Here is a 23,943-nt window from a genome sequence, read left to right as displayed (position 1 = left end):
GGATGCTTTATACCTTTTATGCAGATACTTATGTTATGAAGTTTCCATCTGTCGTATGTCCATTGTCCTTGACCTCATTTTCATTGTTAAGTGACTGCATACCTGTCAACCTATGAAAATGCAGGTCATGACCTGCATTGAAGAAGAAAATCTCAGCTCATAACGTGTGCAAACTTTTTTACCAGCTGAATCTAAGTATTTAGGGTACATTTTTTATGTTCACATGGTTAAGTATCAACTGAAAATAATTTAAAACTTAACTCATTATTATTTCATTGCACTTATAAGCCATTGACAGATTAATGTAGTATTATACTTTATCATTTCAAGCCAAATTATAACCCCTCTTCTTGTTTTAATCATTGTTTTTGTGCAATTCACAAGCCACATGATACACAGTATGCATCTCTCTGTACAGCTTTATATGTTATTTAATAAAGGTAGTGGATATTAGAGTATGATAAAAAAAAAAAAATTAGCATTTAGAGGAAGTAGAGATGAAAAACATAATTTTCAAAATATTAATTTTTTAATTGTTCTAAGGTAGAAAATAATAAAAAGTAATATTCTGATTTAATTGCATTCAATTTGTTTTAGATTTAATCTGTTTACAAAATAGACCATAAATTTAAGGTGTATTTTGTAAAAGATGACAAAAAATATTATTTGGTATATGCAACGTCTACATGTCTGTCAGGTAGCCTAAGGGTTCACCTGACCTTAACCTCATTTCATGGATCAGTGATCAAGGTTAAAGTTACGTGTTCAAGTGATCTCAGATACTATAAGCAATAGGTCAACTATATGGGGTGTATGGAATCATTGTAAGGTGTACATGTCAGACTGGCAGGTTTCATCTGACCTTGACCTTGACCTCAATTTCATGGTTCATTGGACAATGTTTAGTTTTTGTGAGTTGGTCTATTTCTCAGATACTGTAAGCAATAGGGCCACTATATTTGGTGCATGGAATGATTGTAAGGTGTACATGTCTATCTGGCAGGTTTCATATGACCTTGACCTCATTTTCATGGTTCATTTGGTCAATGATAAGTTTTCTTGGTTTTGTCATTTTATCAGATACTATAAGCAATTATAGGTCAACTATTATTGATGCATGGAATCAAAAATTCAAACATAAGGCGAGACATTTTAGCATGTGAACTCTTGTTGGTCCGTGGACACAGTTATCATCATTTTATTTTCGTTTTCTACAAAAAGAGTCCCTAGTGTGGACAGTGTATAACTTCCAAATTTATTTCTTTATATTTTTTATGCCAAATAACATATACGGTACCAATTTTTCTGCATCAGATGCGCATTTCTACAATCAATGTCTCTTCAGTGATCCTCGAGGCCAAAATATTTGAAAATCGAAAGCTTATTAAAAATATGAAGAGTTATAAACCAAAAAGGACGAAAAAGAATAGTCAAAGCCGGGCAAGGAATCAGAGCTTTGCATGAGGGAGATACATTCCATAATTTTAGATAATTTCCAAAATTTTGTAACAGCCAATTTTAACAAGCATTCTGAGAGTATTGCATGGCAATACATAGTGCCCTACCGGGTAAAAATTCATTATACTGGAACAAAATGCTAACTTGTTCTATAACTTGTCATGGTGTAAACAAAACGAAAAAATCAAGTCAATATCTTCAAGCATGACTAAAACAGTGTGGAAAACTGAATATATGAGTGAATTTTTTCAAGTCCAAGGACCATAACTCTGCACAAAATTATTAGACCGAAACAAAAATTTGAACTTGATCTGTAACTTGTCATGATAAAACTATTTACCAATACTGTCAATCAATATCTTCAAGCATGATGAAAAAAAGTGTGGAAAACCTATAACACTCTAACATTAGATATGATGTAATATAATGTATATCTATTTTCAAATCACAATCAAATATAACTAGATATCATTGAGATGGGAGCCATCTCTGTGGGCCCCGCTGTGAATAATGTGTGGTAAAAAATTTGCATCTTTATCATTGGACATGGGGTTGTCAACTGAAACCGAAGTTTATGACCTTGAACTTTGACCTAGGAAGTTGTACATACATTATGACACACCCTCTGGTGTTGGTTTATATACATGTAAAGTATAAACTTTGAAATCATAACGGTTCTTAAGATATAGAGCGGACACGATCTTTACCATAGGACATGGGGTTGTCAACTAAAACCAAAGTTTTTGACCTTGACCTTTGACCTAGGAAGTTGTACATACAACATGACACACCCTCTGGTGTTGGTTAATATACATGTCACGTATAAACTTTGAAATCATAACGGTTCTCTAGATATAGAGCGAACACAATTTGTTACCAACACAATTTGTTACGGACGGACAGACGGACGGACTGACAGACTGATCACTATAGGGCGTCCGCCATTCGGCGGGGCCCTAATTAATAGTTCCAAATATTTTTTTCTTTTATTTGTCACAAACTAATATAGATTTGTAACTTACCTATAAAATGTCAACAACTTTTATCTACACAATGTAATGTAATGAAATATATACCTTAATAAAATAGATTATTATCTAATTAAAAGGATTTCACTTAATAAAAAAAATATAAATATATATACGTGTAGCATTCAGAAAACATATAAACCTGCCACAAAATTCCTCAAACAATAAACCAAAGAATGTTTTTTTTTAAAATGAGTGATCTCCCTTTGTACAGATTATATGGTTTAACATAGTACTCTAACATTAGTTATGGAGTTTTTTTATGGACCATAACTCTAGACTAAATCGTCAGACCGGAACAAAATTCGAACTTGATCTATAACTTGTCATGATAAAACTATATACTAAATATCAAATCAATATCTTCAAGAACGAAGAAAAAAAGTGTGGAAAGCTGAGTTGCCGGACTGACGGATGGACATACGGACGGACAGACAGACGGACAGAGTGCAAACCTAAAGTCCCCTTCGACTTCGTCGGTAGGGGACTAATAACACAAAATCCGTATTTTCATGCCAGTATCGAAGTACTGGCTACTGGGCTAGTGATACTCTAAACCCTCAGGTACTATCAGTCCACCAGCAGAGGCATCGACCCAGTGGTAGTAATAACATAAACGGTACCTATTGTTCTGCACCAGATGCGCATTTCGACAATAAATGTCTCTTCAGTGATGCTCGAGGCCAAAATGTTTGAAAATCCAAAGCTTATCAAACACATGAAGAGCTATGAACCAAAAAGGACGAAGAAGTATAGCCAAAGCCGGGCAAGGAATCAGACCTGTGCATGAGGGAGATACATTCCTTAATTTTAAATAATTTCCAAAATTTTGTAAAATAGTAAGTAGGGGGATGAAATTACATTTAAAAAAAATTGGGGCATGACTCAGACTTCTTGTATCATGTCACCTTAGCATAGAAATTACTAAAAAAGAAACATTTTTTTTATTTCCTTTAGCTTCTGTATGCATTTTTATGTGTAAATATGTGTTACAGCCTAAATTGACCCTAAATAATTTTCAGTCTTACATGGCCTAGGACCTTGTTATACTCATGTGGTATGCTATTTGTAACTTTTCTTTCCTTTCAAAATGCATAAAATAGTTATGGAAGAATTATTTATAGCAAAATTACTTCACAAATTTAAATTTGGTGGAAAAAATTACAATTTTATATAAGCCTCCTACCCCCTGCAATTGAAAATCTCTATTTTCAGACACAGGCTCATATAAATTTGACTTTTGAAGAATTGTAATAAATCTGATACATCAAATGAGTGTTCAGCTGCTTTAAATACATGTTACATCATATATTAAGGCATTTAAAAAGCAGTTTTTTGCAATATTTAAATTATGTAGGCCCAAATCTTGATTGTTAAAATTGTTCAAATTAAACGTAAAAAATAAACACCCAAAGTTCAAACATAAAAATGACCATATGGTCTTTAATGTATATGCTATTGCCATGAAACTAAGTAAACTGCCTTATAATTCCCTGATCTTAGATCTTGCCAAGTTTTATTAAAATTGGTCGAGTTTTTCTACTCTATTAGGTCCTGGAACACACTTACCGTCCTATGATTTTCGTTGCCTACAAATTGAATCCCTAGTGTGGACAGTGTATAACTTGCAAATTTTTTTCATACTCCTTCCAAATTTATTTCTTTATATTTTACGAATAAAATAGTAAGTAAGGGGACGAAATTACATTGGGAAAAAAGTTTCGGCCAATTTTTTTAGGTAAAGTAGTGATTTAGTGTAGTTTGAAAAGGTCAAAAATTAGTAAGTCTGAATTGAATTATAGATCCCCTTAATTTTAAATTGAGCTTAAATAAATGTTCAGTCTTACATGGCCTAGGACCTTTTCAAACTCATGTGGTATGCTATTTGTAACTTTTCTTTCCATTTAAATTAAATTAAATATATATATGAAAGAATTTTTTATTGCAAAATTACTTTACAAATTTAAGTTTGGTGGAAAAAATTACAATTTTATATAAGACCCCTCTCCCCTTCAATTGAAAATCTCTATTTTCAGGCACAGGCTCATATAATTTGACTTTTGAAGAATTGTAATTAACCTGACACATCAAATGAGGGTTCATCTGCTTTAAATACATGTTACATTATATATTAAGGCATTTAATAAGCAGTTTTTTGCAATATTTAAATTATGTAGGCCCAAGTCTTGATAGTTGAAATTGTTCAAATTAAACGTAAAAAATAAACACCCAAAGTTCAAACATAAAAATGACCATATGGTCTTTAATGTATATGCTATTGCCATGAAATAAAGTAAACTGCCTTATAATTCCCTGATCTTAGATCTTGCCAAGTTTTATTAAAATTGGTCGAGTTTTTCTACTCTATTAGGTCCTGGAACACACTTACCGTCCTATGATTTTCGTTGCCTACAAATTGAATCCCTAGTGTGGACAGTGTATAACTTGCAAATTTTTTTCATACTCCTTCCAAATTTATTTCTTTATATTTTATGAATAAAATAGTAAGTAAGGGGACGAAATATATTGGGAAAAAAGTTTCGGCCAATTTTTTTTAGGTAAAGTAGTGATTTAGTTTAGTTTGAAAAGGTCAAAAATTAGTATGTCTGAATTGAATTATAGATCCCCTTAATTTTAAATTGAGCTTAAATAAATGTTCAGTCTTACATGGCCTAGGACCTTTTCAAACTCATGTGGTATGTTATTTGTAACTTTTCTTTCCATTTAAATTACATTAAATATATATATGAAAGAATTATTTATTGCAAAATTACTTTACAAATTTAAGTTTGGTGGAAAAAATTACAATTTTATATAAGACCCCTCTCCCCTTCAATTGAAAATCTCTATTTTCAGGCACAGGCTCATATAATTTGACTTTTGAAGAATTGTAATTAACCCGACACATCAAATGAGGGTTCATCTGCTTTAAATACATGTTACATTATATATTAAGGCATTTAATAAGCAGTTTTTTGCAATATTTAAATTATGTAGGCCCAAGTCTTGATAGTTGAAATTGTTCAAATTAAACGTAAAAAATAAACACCCAAAGTTCAAACATAAAAATGACTATATGGTCTTTAATGTATATGCTATTGCCATGAAATTAAGTAAACTGCCTTATAATTCCCTGATCTTAGATCTTGCCAAGTTTTATTAAAATTGGTCGAGTTTTTCTACTCTATTAGGTCCTGGAACACACTTACCGTCCTATGATTTTCGTTGCCTACAAATTGAATCCCTAGTGTGGACAGTGTATAACTTTTTTTTTTTCATACTCCTTCCAAATTTATTTCTTTATATTTTATGGATAAAATAGAAAGAAAGGGGGTTAATAACATGGGGAAAAAATTCGGCCAATTTTTTGGGTAAAGTAGTGATTTGGTCTAGTTTGAAAAGGTCACAAATTAGTATGTATTAAGTTGTCAAACTGAATTATAGACCCCTTAACGTAAAATTGTCAATATTTTGAGTTATAGCTAATAGAATTTTCTATAATTTTGCTATAATTTGTCCCAAAAGTAGTACACTACACTGTAAAATTCTTTTTAGGATAGAGCCGGTGCAATTTATTTAATTTGCCTTTTATGTCTAAAAGAAAAGCAGAACGTAATAACTGTGTTCTCGTGCTGTTACCTATTTCTTTGGCAAACACGTACTGTAATAGGTAAAGAAAAAATTAAACAGCAAAAATGATGAGCAAGACTAGATCTACAAATGAGTCAACATTGCCAAAATTGTCAGTTGTCTATTCATAGTAGTTATTGTCATTAAATGCTAATTTTTACCCTTTTTTATGTTTAGGACCAGAACTATAGAAGATAAAGAAAACTATAAACAGTAGAAATGATCGGCAAAACAAGATTTACAGAAGACAACGAGGCCTAAATTGTAAGGCCACTTCTATAAAAAATATTGCCCTTGAATGATGACTATTATAAAAATAAGGAGATGTGGTATCATAAATGAGAAAACTATCCACCAGAGTTCAATGAAGTGGATGTAAGCAATTATAGGTCAATGACGGCCTTCAATAATGAGAAAACCCATACCTTATAAGTCAGCCAATAAAGGCCCCAACATGGAAAATTTTAAACAATCCAAAATATAAAACTAACTGCATAATTTATAACAAAACAATTTACAAAAAACAAATATGACAAGACATGAACCAACAACAACCACTGAACTACAGGCTTCTGACTTGGGACAGGCACATTAAGAATATTGCGGGATTAATATAACGATAAGAAGATGTGGCTTGATTGCCAATGAGACAACTATCCACCAGAGACCAAATGACATAGAAACAACAACTATGGTTCTCCGTACGGCCTTCAATAATGACCAAAACCCATACCATATTTTTAGCTATAAAAGACCCCGCCATGACAAATGTAAAACAATTCAAAGGATAAAGCTAACAGCCTTATTTATGTACAAAACAATAAACGAAAAATAAATACTATATACAGCAACAAAAGACAACTACTGAATTACAGGCTCCTGACTTGGGACAGGCACATACACAATTTGGTGGGGTTGAACATGTTTGCTGATGCCAATTTCCCTCCAAACGCTCCCCCTAACCTGGGACAGTTGTATAACAGTACAACATAAGAACAAACTACATAGTATAAAAATCAGTCGAAAAAGGCTGCAAAGCAGAACTAGTAGCTAACAAAAACACAGACCGGACGCGGCAGGTAATTTATACATCACTATAACAGAAATTAGACAGAAAGTACAGATCTGTTAGTACTCACAGTTACTCACACTAGTTTAAAGACAATAAAAATTAATAAAAAAAAACAAACTTAAAGTTGATATTTTGTGCTACATGTAATTGGATTAATGTGAAATAGAATGTGTGCTTTCTTGCAAAGAGAAATAGGAAATTTCAACATAATGGCTATAAACAAAATTGAGTACTATCATAGATGCACAAGAACACGATTGTGTAAATGCAACAACATAAATATAAATTGAAAGAAGGGGGAAATGTGGTAAAATAGTATTTTGTTGTTGAAATGAACACATTTTCTTATTTAACAATGGAAGTATGCACTGTAAATTTCCTTTACCACAGTTTTTTTTCTCTTTATATTCTAGTTCAACAAGGAATATAATTTTAATCAAATGTTAGTATTTTGAAAATAGATAATATAATTTGATCATTTTTCAGTCAAAATTGTTGAAGTTGAGCCAAAATCCTCATCAGAAGTGATGATGAGAAAAAAATGGGTTTGGGAATGAATTTATAATGATTTTTTGAGATATTTCAAAATAGTTTTAGGGATATGGGATATTTGTATAAAATATTTATTGGGATATTAGGGGTAAACATTATAGGGATATGGGATATTGGGATAAAAACTTAATGGGATATGGGATATTGATACCCCCCTAAACAAGCCTCTATAGAATGTATATGTCGATATTCAGACATAGTAAATACTTTTTGAATGTTGTAATATTTGTAAAGTTTAATTGTAAACTTTCATGTAATTACGAGAAGTAATTTCAATATACATTTTATTCTATTTGGTTGTAAACACGATGAAACTGATTACCGTTATATTTAAATGTCGGTCACAGAAACCGGTTTAATAAAGTACATGTGACATCTGATGTACATTTCACTACACAATTGAATGAATGAACATTCCATAGTAAATGTGTATCTACTGTTTATAGTAACACTATTATATTAGAAATTGTTTAAACTGTATTAAAATTGTCTGTGATATAATATGTGTATAATATATTCTATGTTACATGAACTATCATTAATGTTTATAATTTTGTTATTTCAGAGTTTTTATTCTCTGGTAATAAACCATCCGAACTCTAGAAAGTCTTCTTATTTATACCGGAAGAGACCCCTTTCACATTTGGCGCCCACGTAGGGACTTGAAATTTGAACTTAATTTTTTTTTGGAAATATTTTATTTTGACTTGAATATTATTAGTGACTCTTAGTCATTAATTTTTGAAAAGTTTTTGGCATATACAGCGTTTACTTTGTATCATATCGGAACTTTTATCGTGTATTTTTTTTTCTACTATGGAGTCCACTGAGTACCAACCCGATACCAAGCAACATTATGGTTCATCACGTAGACGACGTCGACGACGCAGGAACCGCAGACAAAGACCCTACTGGGACAACAACTATTACCAACCAGTACAACCTGCATATCCACCTGCTCCGACTTCAACATTTCAACCTAGAGAACCTATTATCATCTGTTACCGATGTGGTCAAGCCGGTCATTTTGCCTTTGCATGCTGCGTCAGACTAGACCATTCTAGACAAGCATACAGCTACCAGCAGTTCAACATGGAAGACAGAGCCTTTGCCTACCAACAGCAAGCACGCAAAGATACAACAGGTCTCCTAGGCAGCACCAACGAAGTAACTGTCAAGATTAATGGTATGAAAGTAACAGCCTTACTGGATACTAGTTCAACAGTCAGCACAGTGAGTGAAGCCTTCTACAGAGAGTATCTTGCTGAACAACCCATAGAAACATTGAACAGAATCCTGCACATTGAGTGTGCTGATGGTCAGAGTATGCCGTATCTTGGATACATTACAGCAGACTTAGAGTTGCCAGGTACATCATCAGATAGACCCCAGCCATGTTTACTTCTAGTAGTACCAGACAGCACCTACAACAACACTGTACCACTGCTACTTGGAACGAATGTTCTCAACACAGCTATGGATGATGTTAAAACCCGTTTTGGAACCAGATTTCTCCAAGATGCAGACTTGTTTACACCATGGTACATCACTTTCCGATGTTTATCATTACGAGAGAAAGAATTGCAGAAGAGAAGTAACAGACTGGCAATCATCAAATGTGCTCAAGGCAAGACAGTACACATTCAACCCAACAAAGATATAGTACTTCAAGGTTACATGGACCATGAGATACCATACCATCCTGTTTGTTGTTTGCTACAACCCACAGAAAGAACTGCCATACCAACCGATTTAGACATTGCTCCATCATTAGTCTCCTACAACTACAAAGATAATCGACTAGTACCAGTACACATCAGCAACGTTACTACTAGTACTATCACTGTTTCACCAAACGCCATCTTGTGTGAAGTACAGCCAGTTTCAGTTGCTGAAATTGAAACATCTGATACCAACAACACGATGTTCTGTATGATGTAAGTCTACCAACATATCTACTAGACGATGAACAACTAGAACAGGGAAAACAACTTCTTCGTCAGTTTAGAGATGTCTTCAGTACTTCATACACAGATGTTGGTCATACTGATAGAGTTCACCACCGAAAAGACTTGAAGGATGAAAGGCCATTTAAACAGCGACATAGACGCATTCCACCTGCAATGTTCGAAGAAGTTCGCACCCACCTTCAACAACTTCTGGCAGCTGGTATCATCCGTCGATCACATTCTCCATGGTCATCAAATGTAGTCCTGTGTAGAAAGAAAGATGGGAAGCTAAGAATGTGTATTGACTATAGGCAATTAAACAACCAGACTTTTCGTGATTCCTATGCTCTTCCGAGGAGCGAAGAGATCTTAGACGCACTTGGTGGAAACAGCTTTTATACTGTACTTGATATGAAGTCTGGATATCATCAAGTGGAGCTTGAAGAATCACACAAACAGAGAACAGCCTTCACAGTAGGAACGCTAGGATTCTATGAGTTCAATCGCCTTCCATTTGGACTTGTCAACAGCCCAGCAACATACCAGAGACTGATGGAAGATATCCTAGGCGATCTTCATCTCAACATCTGTTTCATATACCTAGACGACCTCATCATATTTTCTGACAGCTATGAGGAACACCTAGAACGTCTTGAGAGAGTCCTACAGAGATTACGAGAAAATGGACTGAAGTTATCACCCAAGAAATGCGCCTTCTTCCAAGAGAAAGTGAAATATATTGGCCACATTGTCTCCAAGAATGGTATTGAGCCTGATCCAGCCAAGTTAGAGAAAGTAAAGAATTGGCCAAAACCAACATCACCAGAAGAGGTCAGACAGTTTCTCGGCTTTGTTGGTTATTATAGAAAGTTTGTAAAAGATTTCAGCAAGATCGCCAGGCCGTTAACAGATTTAATGCCAGCGCCACATAAGCCTAAGAGATGCAAGTCCAACTACAAGCAACCATCAAACTGGATATGGGATGAACAACAAGATAAACCTTTAACAACTTGAAGTCACAACTACAGAAGCCACCAGTTCTTGGTTTTCCACGTTATAACCAACCTTTTGAGCTGCATACAGACGCTTCTATGCTAGGGCTTGGTGCTGTACTATACCAAGAACAAGACAACAAGAAAAGAGTCATAGCTTATGCCAGTCGTGGACTTAGTAAAGCAGAACGGAACTACCCTGTACACAAGCTTGAGTTCCTTGCATTGAAATGGGCTGTCACTGAGAAGTTTAAAGACCACCTCTACATGAACAAGTTTACTGTGTTAACAGACAACAACCCGTTGACATACGTCCTTACAACAGCCAAGTTAGATGCTACTGGACATAGATGGATTGCAGCACTATCAGCATACGACTTCAACATCGTCTACAGACCAGGTAAAGCCAATGCTGATGCTGATGGTTTGTCAAGGCTACCAGGACTGCTCGGAACGACCAACACTTCCAGCATGTGTACTGAGTCCGTGAAGGCCATCTGTAACTTGCAGCACGTTCAGCCGTACCTGCAATGTTTGTCAATGTCAACGACAACAACTGATGATCCATCCTTGCCACCAAAGTCTATGGTCAACATCAAATCAGCACAGAAGAACGATAAGATTATGAAAGAATGGTTATACTGGGTCCAAGAGCATAGAAAGCCAACCAAACATCAGATAGAAAGAACGCCATGGAACATCTGGTTTATCAACAACTTTGACAAGCTTATACTAGAAGATGGCATACTGTACAGAGAAATCAACATCGACCAAGAGCCAGTGAAACAACAAGTTTTACCAGAAGCCTGTATTACTACAGTCCTTACAGCACTTCATGATGATATGGGACACCAGGGCCGTGACAAGACACTTTCACTAGTCAGAGATCGTTTTGTATGGTATGGTATGACCAGAGATGTTGAAAACTGGATAAGCCATTGCAACAGATGTATACGACGCAAAACACCAGCCAACGAGAAAGCACCACTCATCAACATCGAGTCTTCTCAACCGTTGGAACTTGTATGCATGGACTACCTGTCATTAGAGAAATCCAAAGGCGGCTATGAAAATGTACTTGTTATCACCGACCATTTCATCCGATATGCCTTAGCTGTTCCAACTAGAAACCAGACTGCAAAAACAACAGCAGAAGCCTTCTGTAACCATTTTGTTGTTCACTATGGTTTGCCGAAGAGAATCCACTCTGACCAAGGCGCTAACTTTGAGTCCATAATCATCGAAGAGTTATGTCACATCACTGGAATGGAGAAGTCGAGAACCACGCCATATCATCCTATGGGGAATGGCATGGCAGAACGCTTCAACCGAACACTGCTCAGTATGCTTGCTACCCTTGAAGCAACACAAAAAAAGGATTGGAAGTCGCATATCGCTGGACTCGTCCATGCATACAATTGTACTCGACAGACAATAACTGGCTTTTCACCATACTACTTGATGTTTGGTAGACCACCAAGATTACCAGTGGACATTGCCTTTGGTTTAGATAAGAAAGAACCAGCAACGAAGTATGTTGATGCCATGAAACAGCGACTAAAGAAGGCTTACGAGTTGGCAACAAGATCAGGAAGAACAGCACAAGAAAGGCAGAAGTCAGGTTATGATAAGAAAATAAGAGGAGCCATTCTGCAACCCGGCGACAGAGTACTTGTCAGAAAAGTAGCCTTCGACGGGAAACACAAGATTGCAGACAAGTGGGAAGAAGACCCGTACCTAGTTGTTACACAGCCAAACAACGATATCCCAGTGTACGTGGTTCATAGAGAAAATGGAGAGGGAAAGAAGAGAACACTACACAGAAACCTTCTACTCCCAATTGGATTCCTGCCGAGTGATAAAGAAAAGAGAAAAGATCCTGCACCTGTAGCCAGGCGGAAAGTGAGACAGCCTACCAGGAAACAACCGATGAAATCTCAAAGCATCGAGCAGATTGATGAGACGGAATCAGATGAAGAGTCGGAGCAGGATTACTATGTAATTGTGTCTGAGATGAGCCCACAGAGCAACAGGGACAATGATGCTACAAGTGTGGAAGTGGACCAGACAACAGGGACTCTCAATGCTACTAGTGTTGAGGGAGGACAGGGCTCTGGTTTTGGAGGGGACGCTCTTCCTGCAGTTGAGATGGATACTGGAGAACCAACCCCTGTAGTTGACGATGGTAATGGTACAGCGACGGGCCATGAGTATGAAGATGACACTTCAGATATGGTAGATGGCAGTGCGCTGACTGACACGTCACTTGGACCGGCAGATGTACCCACAGAAGCTCAGACAGAACAACCAACACCACCACCACAACGACAACCACAACGTCGTATATTGCCAACACCACCACGACATTCACCAGATTCACCAGTTACTCGACCCCAGAGAGAACGCAAACCACCAGCTTACCTCAAGGACTACGTCACCACGTCAACACAGCCAGACTGGTTGAGGAGAGTTAACTGGTTACTACAGCAAGCAGAGAATGGTAGATTTAGAGGACAAGAGATAGAGCTTTCCAGAACCATTATGAAGATTATGGAGAGTGACCTTTAGTGTTCCATCATGTCGCGGACGCCATGCTTTCTGGAGAGGGGAAGACAGTTCTGATGACAAGGAAGTCATTTTTTCAACAGAGGGGAGGATGTAGCAGAGTGATTTTTTATGCTTCATAAATTGTGTAATTTGCACTTTGGAAATCATTGATTTATATTAAAAATATACTAATCAAATTCTTATTGGAGTCTTAGTTTTATTATTTCACTCTTGCAAAGTATTGTTACTAAAGGACATTTATCCTTTAAGATTTGATTTAGTATATAATTTACGTATTGAGTAATGTTACTCATACATATTCATGGGGGTTGAAATTGAACTCTTGTTTTGATTGGTTCTTAGTTATTGGCGGTTAAGTTGAGTTTTTCCTTTGTGCTCTTTGGGTAGAATTTACCTGGACATTGGTCAGTGAAAGACGTCCATTTATTTATCCAGATGTTATAACTCAGAAACCATATTTACAGACTGTATATTACTAGATTCAGCTTTATAGTTTTCTAGACATGACTAGTAAGTTGCACATTCTTCTTTATTAACATTTTGACACGAATTAATAGATTTGGTTAACTTTCCTATTTTCGAGTAAATACTCTTCAGATCGCATGTTTATAACACCGGAATGAAAGATTTCAATGAGCGTATTTTGGTAAAGAAGCTAGGTCATATTTTTATAGAGTAATGTAAGATTTGCCGCTGGTCATAGCGTAATTATATAATGTTTAGAGATATCGTAATAACAGTATTTTACGAATACTGCATGTAGAAAAATGGCGGCATGTATGATAAATTAGAGTATATTGTGAAAAGAATATTCGAGTTACATGTTCGCGTAATGCTATTTTTTTTATATAGACGAATTGAATACAATTGTCATGTGTTTAGTATTTTATATAATTACTAAGAGTCCGTTCTTATTATTGTATTTTGGTTTTCAGGACTCTGATGTAGATTACTTGTTTATACTTTGTGCCAAGTTCCTAATTTACTGGAGAACTCACTCCACAAGTGGTAAGCGCATAATTTGTAGTTTTTGTACTATTTTATACTATAGAAATAATAGTAAATCATGGATTATTTCCTTTGCCGATTTTCGCATTTTTAGCAAACCAGTTGTATAGAATTTATTTGTCGATATTCAGACATAGTAAATACTTTTTGAATGTTGTAATATTTGTAAAGTTTAATTGTAAACTTTCATGTAATTGCGAGAAGTAATTTCAATATACATTTTATTCTATTTGGTTGTAAACACGATGAAACTGATTACCGTTATATTTAAATGTCGGTCACAGAAACCGGTTTATTAAAGTACATGTGACATGTGATGTACATTTCACTACACAATTGAATGAATGAACATTCCATAGTAAATGTGTATCTACTGTTTATAGTAACACTATTATATTAGAAATTGTTTAAACTGTATTAAAATTGTCTGTGATATAATATGTGTATAATATATTCTATGTTACATGAACTATCATTAATGTTTATAATTTTGTTATTTCAGAGTTTTTATTCTCTGGTAATAAACCATCCGAACTCTAGAAAGTCTTCTTATTTATACCGGAAGAGACTCCTTTCACACAAAACTAACAAAGGCCAGAGGCTCCTGACTTGCGACAGGCGCAAAAATCATGTCTGTTATATATGTTTTTCGAAAATTGTTTTGTTATAAATTAGGCCGTTAGTTTTCTCGTTTGAATTGTTTTGAATTTTCTTGTCGGGGCCTTTTATAGCCGACTATACAGTATGGGTTTTCTCATTGTTGAAGGTCGTACGTGTGCCTATAATTACTTTCGTCCACTTCATTTGAACTCTGGCAATAATAAATCTCCTTATTTTTAGAAGACATTGAAAAAAGTAAAATCACAAAATACAATAGATCAAAATTAAAGTCACATGGACCCCTCTAGCATGTCTAGTGCTGGTGGTCCAGATGGGTGAATATTTCCTATTCTAATAGTGACACACGTAAACTTTATAGAGTTACAATGAGTCTGTTTAGGTCATCTGATATCTCTGTATATAGTTGCTTTAACATATAATAAATGCCTTTTCAGAATGGTACAGATGAGTCTATCATGAGAGTGTCCTTTCGCATACTAGTAATATAATCATGTACCTTAAAGAAATCTCAAATTCATATATTATATACCAGCAATAGTAAACTGTTTACCCTAAATGAACCAATCGTGGCATATTTTCGCAAATTAGAATAAAAGCAAACACGAAGAATCTTAACCCGAGATATTTGGACTTATTGTTACCTTTTGAATGTTCATTGAACGGAATGAACACTGTATGAATTTGGTGCGTCCGAGGTGCTTTTATCGATTTTCCTTCCCATGAATGCTCAAACCCAAATATTTAAAATGACTTAAAAACCACAGTTTACCATCCCCTACCCATCCGTTGGTTGTAACATAATTCTCATGCTGTTGTCTTTTGTTTAGTGCTAAAAATGATATTGAATCGTCGATATACAAGAAACAAAAGCATCGTTTATCCCCCATAACAGATTAAAATTAAAATGATAAAATCCGTTACAATACCTCCTGGTACATCCCTTTCTAATAAATGCTTGTCAAACATGTTGATAGTCAGGTTTCTTTTGCAAGAGCATTCGCCAATTGAACATATGTAGTCTTGATTCAAATCTTCCGTACTGAAATTTCTTATTATTATTTCAAATCCATTCTTTCCTAAGAATGGCCAATACTTTGAAGAGTATTCTGACGGAAAACCATCTAGCGATAGTAATGAAAAGTCAGGGCCTCCATACCATACTTGTCTGCACTTTGTACACAAATGTTTTGCATTTGTTTTGCAAATAAGTGTTACATCTCTGCTCCTTGTGAGCCCATTCAATGGAAATAAATCATCTTCTTCATAGTCTGATTTAACTTCCCAATCAACTGAAAAAAGAAATTATTGTGGAATATTTTGATTGATTGATTGTCGGTTGCTTAACGTCCGGTGTCAAATATTTCAAGCATATTCAGGACGAGAACAAATTAACAAAAAATACAATAGGTAGGTCCTGTAATAAAGGCAATCGGGGATGAATGTCGGGAAAATTTGGACTGTCAAAGGAAAATAAGGGTATAACGGATAGGGACAGAAATTTAGAATTGCAACAAGGCCACCTACGGACCCCTCAAAGAGCTGTTGCAAGGGTTCTTAACGTGCCAAGAGCGTGGCACTAACGTCCCCATTCTGACCGGATGTGGCTGCGAAGTTGTACATCCGGCACTGTCAAATGGACGCCCCACTTTGGCAAAGGTTTTACTGTCGGTCGGAGGAGGATCACTAGTTGTATTATTTTGAGAGCTTATGTTAATTATTTTATAATACCCTATGGAAACTTATATCTACTGAAAACTTGCGTTAAGAAATTGTTATCATTTTATGTCTGATATTAAAACCACTACAAAAAATTAACACAAAAAAAACTTTATTCCATTCAACACAGTGACGAGAATTGCGTAACAAGATAAATAGGGACAAGTACGGACACTGTATGCAAGTTTGATACAACTCTGAATTTTGATTGTGATTAAATATTGGACACAGCATGGACACAAAATGAATGTGGTCAAAGAACAGAAAAATTTGAAATAGGACTTTTACATATTATGGTCCAATATCAACCAGCATTCTGTGAGTAATGCATGGCAATACATAGTCCCTTACCGGTTAAAAATTCATTGTATTGGAACAAACTTCTAACTTGATATATAACTTGTCATGGTGTAAACTATATAACAAATATCAAGTCAATGTCTTCGAGCATGACAAAAAAAAGTGTTGAAAACTGATTATTTAAGTGAATTTTGTAAGTCCAAGGACCATAACTCTGCACAAAATCATCAGACCGGAACAAAATTCAAACTTGATCTGTAACTTGTCATGATAAAACTATATACCAATTTTCAAATCAATATCTTTCAGCATGACGAAAAAGTGCGGAAACTGATTATTTTAGTGAATTAATTTTTTAAGTCCAAGGACCATAACTCTGCGCAAAATTATCAGACAGGAACAAAATTCAAACTTGATCTGTAACTTGTCATGATAAAACTATATACCAATTATCAAATCCCTATCTTTAAGTATGACAAAAAAAAAAGTGCGGAAAACTGATTTTTTAGTGAATTTTCTAAGTCAAAGGATCACAACTCTGCACAAAACCATCAGACCAGAACAAAATTCGAACTTGATCTGTATCTTGTCATGATAAAACAATACGCCAAATATCAAATCAATATATCCATGCATGAAGAAAAAAGTGTGGAAAACTGATTTGCCGGACGGACGGATGGAAACAGACAGACAGACAGACGGACGGAGTGCAAACCTAAAGCCCCCTTCGACCGTCGGTAGGGTACTAAAAACATAAATACACGGTAGATTCAGCATATTTATGTACACCAAGAATTTAATTTATTTATCTATTATTCATGTTAATGGACAATAGTAGCTTAGTTTTTAAAGGGGTTCGCTTCGTAAAAAAAATATACATATACATGTATATGCTTATTTGGTGCATTTTCAGCCTTATTTTTTTTTTTTTTTTTTTTTGCCTTTATATATTATATATATAGCTTTCTGAAAATTAATTTATACCGAATAACTAACCAACTTACTCCGAAATTCTTCAATCAATTTACATAAAAATTGAGAAATAAACCAATTTGCAATGTCTTAAATGAATCCAGTAAACTTACCTTTTACATTTCCAATAATGAACAGTAAATTCAAACTATATACATTCATAATTTCTTCTCTAAAATTAGAATTTGATGATGTATCTATTTTTTACAATGAATCTACTTACAATTTCTATGTATCGTGCAAAACAGCTCTGAATTTGGATTGTGATTAAATATTTGACATATCATAGGTTTTTGACACAGAATGCATGTGGTGCAAGAACCAAAAATTGAAATTCGACAAGTTATCTATTATGGTCCAATATTCAAAATCTAAATACATGGTAAGATTAAGCATAGCAAAGAACTCAACTAAATTAAATTTTTGATGAAATCATACTAAGCTTAATTGTTGACTCTTTGGACCTTAATGTGCATCAATTTGACAATGGGGCCCAAAATCCAAAATCTTAATACAAGGTTAGATTCAGCGTGTCAAAGGTCCCCATATATTTAATGTTTGGTGAAATCAAACAAAGTTTAACTTTAGACCTCAACTTGGACCAACTTGAAAACTGGGCCCAAAAACATAAAAAATCAAAATAAAATCATGTTTAGATTCAGCATACCAAAGAACCCCTTGAATTCAAGTTTTGTAAAATCAAAGAAAGTTCAATTTTAGACCCTTCGGACCTTAATGTAAACCAATTTGAAAACCGGCCCAAAAATCAAAATAATAAGTACATGGTCAGATTCAGCATATCAAAGGACCAAAAGAATTCAATTTTTGTTGAAATCAAACAAAGTTAATTTTGATCCCTTGAACATTAATGTGGATCAACTTTAAAACGGGCCCTAACGTTAAAAATCTAAAATGATGGTTATATTCGGCATACTAATATCAAAGAACCCAGCTAATTCAATTTCTTATGAAATCAAACAAAGTTTTATTTTTGACCCTTTGGACCTCAATGTGGACCAATCTAAAAACTGGCCCAAATTCCAAAATCTATATACACGGTTGGATTCAGCATATTGAAGAATTCACAAACGGTTAAGCCATAATCCCCAAAATCAATCCAACCTTCCCTTTGAGGTATAAAACCTTGTGGTACAATTTCATAGAGATCCATACAATTATACTAAAGTTATTGTCTGGAAACCAAATATCTTCGGACGACGGTAACACTGTCATAACATTATATGTTTGCTGTCGTAAACAAATTGAATAAAAGAACCTTTTTAACTTCGGATAGATTGTCATCATTTTATTGAATAAATGCAATAAAAATTTCAACGAGACCGAATTATTGCTTCGAATGCTTATATATTGATATACAGAGAGATTTGTCTGTTACTTAATCATATTATGTTCATAAATTTGCGTCAATCACTTATAATAATTTCTTTTCTTTCTAATGCCCGCCAACGATAGAAAAGGGAATTATGTTGTCTGGCCTGTGCATCCGTCCTTCTAATCGTCCAGTACCGGTTTTAGTTTTTGGTTTATAAGGAAGATTAAAGTGTATGTTAAGGGTAGTGTGTGGTCACATGAACTTGAAACTATGTTTAAGTTCACTATGAAGTAAGCTGTTTACTACAAAATTGAGAATGGAAATGTATGTATGCCAAACTAGGGTTTTGATCCATATTTCACGGTTAACTGAACATAAATATAATATATTATAACAGATTAAAGTTTTGGTATGGTAGTTTGTAGTGATCTCAACTTGAAACTTAGTAAATATGTTTCAAAACTTAGTTTTCCCTTCCAGAAAACCGGAAAACATCCCCGGTTTTTGGTGGGGTTCGTGTTGCTCAGTCTTTGGTTTTCTATGTTGTTTTTTGTATACTGTTGTTTGTCTTTTGGTCTTTTTTCGTTTGTTTGCCGTGGCGTTTTCAGTTCAGTTTTGACTTGTGAGTTTGAATGTCCCTTTGTTATCTATCGCCTCCCTTTTAGAACATAATTGTCATTTTTTATTAAATGAACTGTTTAATATTAAGGCAAAAATGGGATTTTGAAAACGATTTCACGGCTCACTGATCACATACAAGTAAAAATGTGCGAGCTGGACATAGCAACCTATACCATTGTAGACATATTCTTAATATATTTTAATTTCTGTTTGACCCATGTTATATCAAATTCAGATTTTCTTCGTAAATACTCACTCAATCAGGCGGAAACCCAGTGGAATTTAAACAAAAGAAATTGAACTCTTCGTTAAAGAAGGTAAAACAGCAAAATTGGTATATTTGAATTGTTTACATTTGTTTCTATGGGCTTTAATAGTTTAATAAAGGTGCATGATTTGGGATTTTATGCATCTTATATACGTGTTTTACTTGAATTATAGTATGAAGCTTCGAGGAGATATTTTTAAACGTTTAAATTATAGACAAATTTCATAAAACAGTCGATTGTGGCAGGTTTAAATCCAAGTGGATCTTTTTTGTGCATAAGCACAAATTCCGCCGAAAAATTCAGAATTTTTTTAGTCTGCCCTTGCACGAAATATTTAATTAGAATTTTTTAAATGTTTTTGAACTTTCGGAATTTCCACCTGACAACCGATCACACAATAGTTTTAAGTTGACTGAATGCAGAAAAGGTACATCAAATGATGTTCAATAGCTAGTAAATAATTTGTCTTTTAAAACACAACTGGCATATAAGGATCGTAATGGTGCTATGTGGATAAATTTATGGGTTTTCAAGAGCTAAATTGGCAGCCCGTCATCCCTACAATGGCTTCCATTTTTTCGATTGTAAAATTTGACTGGCGTAATTGGGAGATAATTTTGACAAAGTACAATGTAGAATCCTGACTGCAAAAAGTCATATAAATTATTAACGCATTCATTACAGATTTTTGTATATTTTTGCTATTTGAATAGCTGTCTTGCTACTGTTATAAAAGTTTTGAACATAAAGGTAAACGCCAATACGGGTTTAAATCACTGAAAATGTCATTGAAGGGAAATACATTTGCATTTCCTATAAGGGTATGATTGTCGACTATATCATTGATCTTTTTTGTCGATAAATTTTTCTCTCCCTACCTTTTATTGTTTTGCCAAAGGCAAATAAAGGTGAACATTTTCATTTAAGGACAATAACCTCAACATCTTTGATGAGTTTCCACATTTATAAGAAACACACAAAAAAACTCCAAAAATGGTATAAGTTGTCACATGTATTCGAAAGACAACACTCGTTTGAGATCTTCAAACATGTCACAAATGTTTTACTTCCTATCCGAATGATAATTCATCGCAAGTTTGGTTTGACGATGAAGTTGTTTAAGGTTTTAAGACTGATGGTACTAGCTCATTTCATCAATATGGTCAAGTTATTTTAAATGTACAAATATTTTAATATTTTTAGATTTAGATAGATTTTCAGAATTTATTTCCTAATTTGAAATAAACCAGTTGTTGCTGTCCTTGTGTGATCTTTGGAATATTTCTATTTGAAAAACATAACATCCCACAAGAGGAGGAGATCGGGTGTGGGAAAGGGTCTGGAGGTGGACGTTGAGGTGTGATTACCTTTTTCTAGTTCTCTGTTTTTCTGTTTCAAATGTGTTAACTTGTAACCGTAATAAAATTTAACTTGATTATATGAACATATCATACATACCTTCTTTACACTCGCTTGTTATTGTATTTGCATCAACAGAAAAAGTAAGAGAAACACAGGATAAGAGTAAGAGGATCATAGTTGCCGACATCGTTAAATCATTCTTGGAAGGAAAAATATGTTGACAATTGCAAGTTAAAAGAAATCGGCGCATATTGAAAAAGTGTCTGTCAGTGAATGTATACACTATCGTGAGTCTGAAAATATACAAAATTACTAATAAAAGCAAACTTTAGGTAATAACAATATAAGAATATTGGGTATCTGACAAGCAATAGAAGTTATACTTGAATATATTAAAAAAAATCATCTAAACAAATCACATATTTTGCATTTCACTTATATACACTCATATGTAATGTTTTGTACATTTCTGTATCTAATTACATTTGTAATTGGTTAATTTATGCCATATCAAACAGTGACGTTATCGGTCAGTTTTTTTTTACATTGAATTCCGCAAATACAAAGAAAGGGTCATTTGATAAACAACTGAGTCGCTTCAGAACATTTGCCCATGTCAAACAGGTTGTGAGATACATTTTCTATTAGCAGAGATGTTTCTTTAATTTGCTTTCTTATATTATCTCTTATTGCATTTCTTTACCACTTTATATTCTAACTCTGTTTATATATTTATACATCCCTAGCTTTCAAGTGTTAAGGTTTGGGCGGCTTTCTTGATGATCTGAAATGCGATTAGGACGTTCAGAGTTGATAGTTTTATATTCATTCGGAATTGTTCTCTTTTGATTCAGTGACTCCTCTTTTGTAGATCCACCTGAATATGATTCACAAACTAAAAACTTCACGCATATCTTTCGTTTCATGTGCAATTTCAGATTTGAAGCTTTTTAAAACAAAGATGCGTAGCGACCGCGCGAATGAAAAGTAAAAAGGTGTACTTAAGAGCAACCAATTGACAGATTCTGTCATGCAAGTTATTTGTATGTCATTCTATTGATAAAAATTTGTACAGTTTACATGTTCTTCCTATCTATACACGTTTAAGTGATAATAAACAAAATGCAAAACCTGGTACAAAATTATCACTTAAACATGTGTTAAAGGCAATAAATCGGACATAAAGACACAGAGGGTTTGTTTGTATTATTCATTGTAAGATTTATGTAAATCTTGTATTGCTGATCTTTAAAAAAATATAAACAGTTTCTGTCTATATATATCTATTAACCTTTAATAAATAGGCAAAAACACTAAATTTGTAATAATCGATATCTTAATTAGTTTCCAGGGCAATATTCCAAAGTTATTGTATCTATTCTTCAGATTCATTCTATCATGTGTACTACTCCATATTTTCTCTTTTTTCTGTCTGTTTGCTTACTCACTGGTATCAATCATCCTATACATATCTATATTCTTGTCAAGTTATCTAACATATGTATCTTGTTGTGTCTATTGAATGTTTAAATGTGTGCATTGGTTCGGTTTTGGCGGTGCAATTAATAACAGTATATTGTTAAATTTCAATTGCAACTTTATAATTTGATTGTTTTTATCTAAACTTTTTATGATAATAGACAAAAATATTGAAATTGGTAATAATTGCGATCTTACAGCAATAATTCCTATAAGAAATTGATCGGTTTTATGTATACTGGTATTTTGTTGTTTTACTACTGATCGTTTAGCTTACATGTTTTCTTCTGCTTATGTACCAAACATTTTTTGACAATAGACAAAGTATAATATAAGAAGTAAACTGATTGTTTCAGTCATACTGGTAATTCTGTAAATATTACATTGCTGGTCTTTTAATGCTGTTTACAACTTCTGTATATTGGCAGGGCAATAGTCGATTTTTATAGTTTTCAGGGCAATATGCAAAAGTTATTGTATCTATTCTTGAGATTAGTTCTATCATGTGTACTTCTCCATATTTTCTCTTTTTTCTGTCTGTTTGCTTGCTCACTTGTATCAATCATCCTATATATATCTAAATTCTTGTCAAGTTATCTAACATATGTATCTTGGTGTGTCCTTTGGGTGTCTAAATGTTTGCATTGGTTTTATTTTTTGCTGTGAGATTGTCATGCAATCAATGACAGTATATGTTAAGTTTCTATATAAATAAGACGATGTGGTATGAGTTCCATTGAGACAACTCTCTATTCAAGTCAAAATGTGTAGAAAGTAAACAATTATAGGTCAAAGAACGGCCTTCAACACGGAGCCTTGGATCACACCGAACAGCAAGCTATAACAGGCCCCAAAATGACTAGCGTAAAATTGTCCACAATTTTATAATTAGATTTTATTCCAGGAGCGTGATCAGTCCACATTGAGCAAAACACAAATCCGTTTCAACCAGTGCGAAGTGCCGTCTTAATATGACAGTTATTTTTTTGGCTTACGATCTGTGTTGAAAGCAA

The 23,943-nt window shown here is 34.1% G+C and overlaps 1 protein-coding gene and 1 long non-coding RNA gene across 2 annotated transcripts in view; both read right to left on the bottom strand.

Moving 5' to 3' along the window:
- LOC127701915 (uncharacterized) overlaps positions 1-21,748 on the bottom strand; it is a 51,586-nt gene extending 29,838 nt beyond the window's left edge. Inside the window, exons 1-2 of the long non-coding RNA XR_007982252.1 lie at positions 21,548-21,748; positions 15,805-16,167 (exon numbers count right to left, since the gene is read on the bottom strand). This is a non-coding gene — a long non-coding RNA (uncharacterized LOC127701915). The remainder of the gene's footprint in view (positions 1-15,804; positions 16,168-21,547) is intronic.
- The window catches only part of LOC127701903 (uncharacterized), a 231,899-nt gene that overhangs the window by 116,965 nt on the left and 90,991 nt on the right, over positions 1-23,943 (bottom strand). The window lies entirely within an intron of this gene.

Source organism: Mytilus californianus, unplaced genomic scaffold (assembly GCF_021869535.1).
Source record: "Mytilus californianus isolate M0D057914Y unplaced genomic scaffold, xbMytCali1.0.p SCAF_5, whole genome shotgun sequence".
Taxonomy (NCBI): Eukaryota; Metazoa; Mollusca; class Bivalvia; order Mytilida; family Mytilidae; genus Mytilus; species Mytilus californianus.
This window is presented reverse-complemented; position numbering and strand designations above follow the sequence as displayed.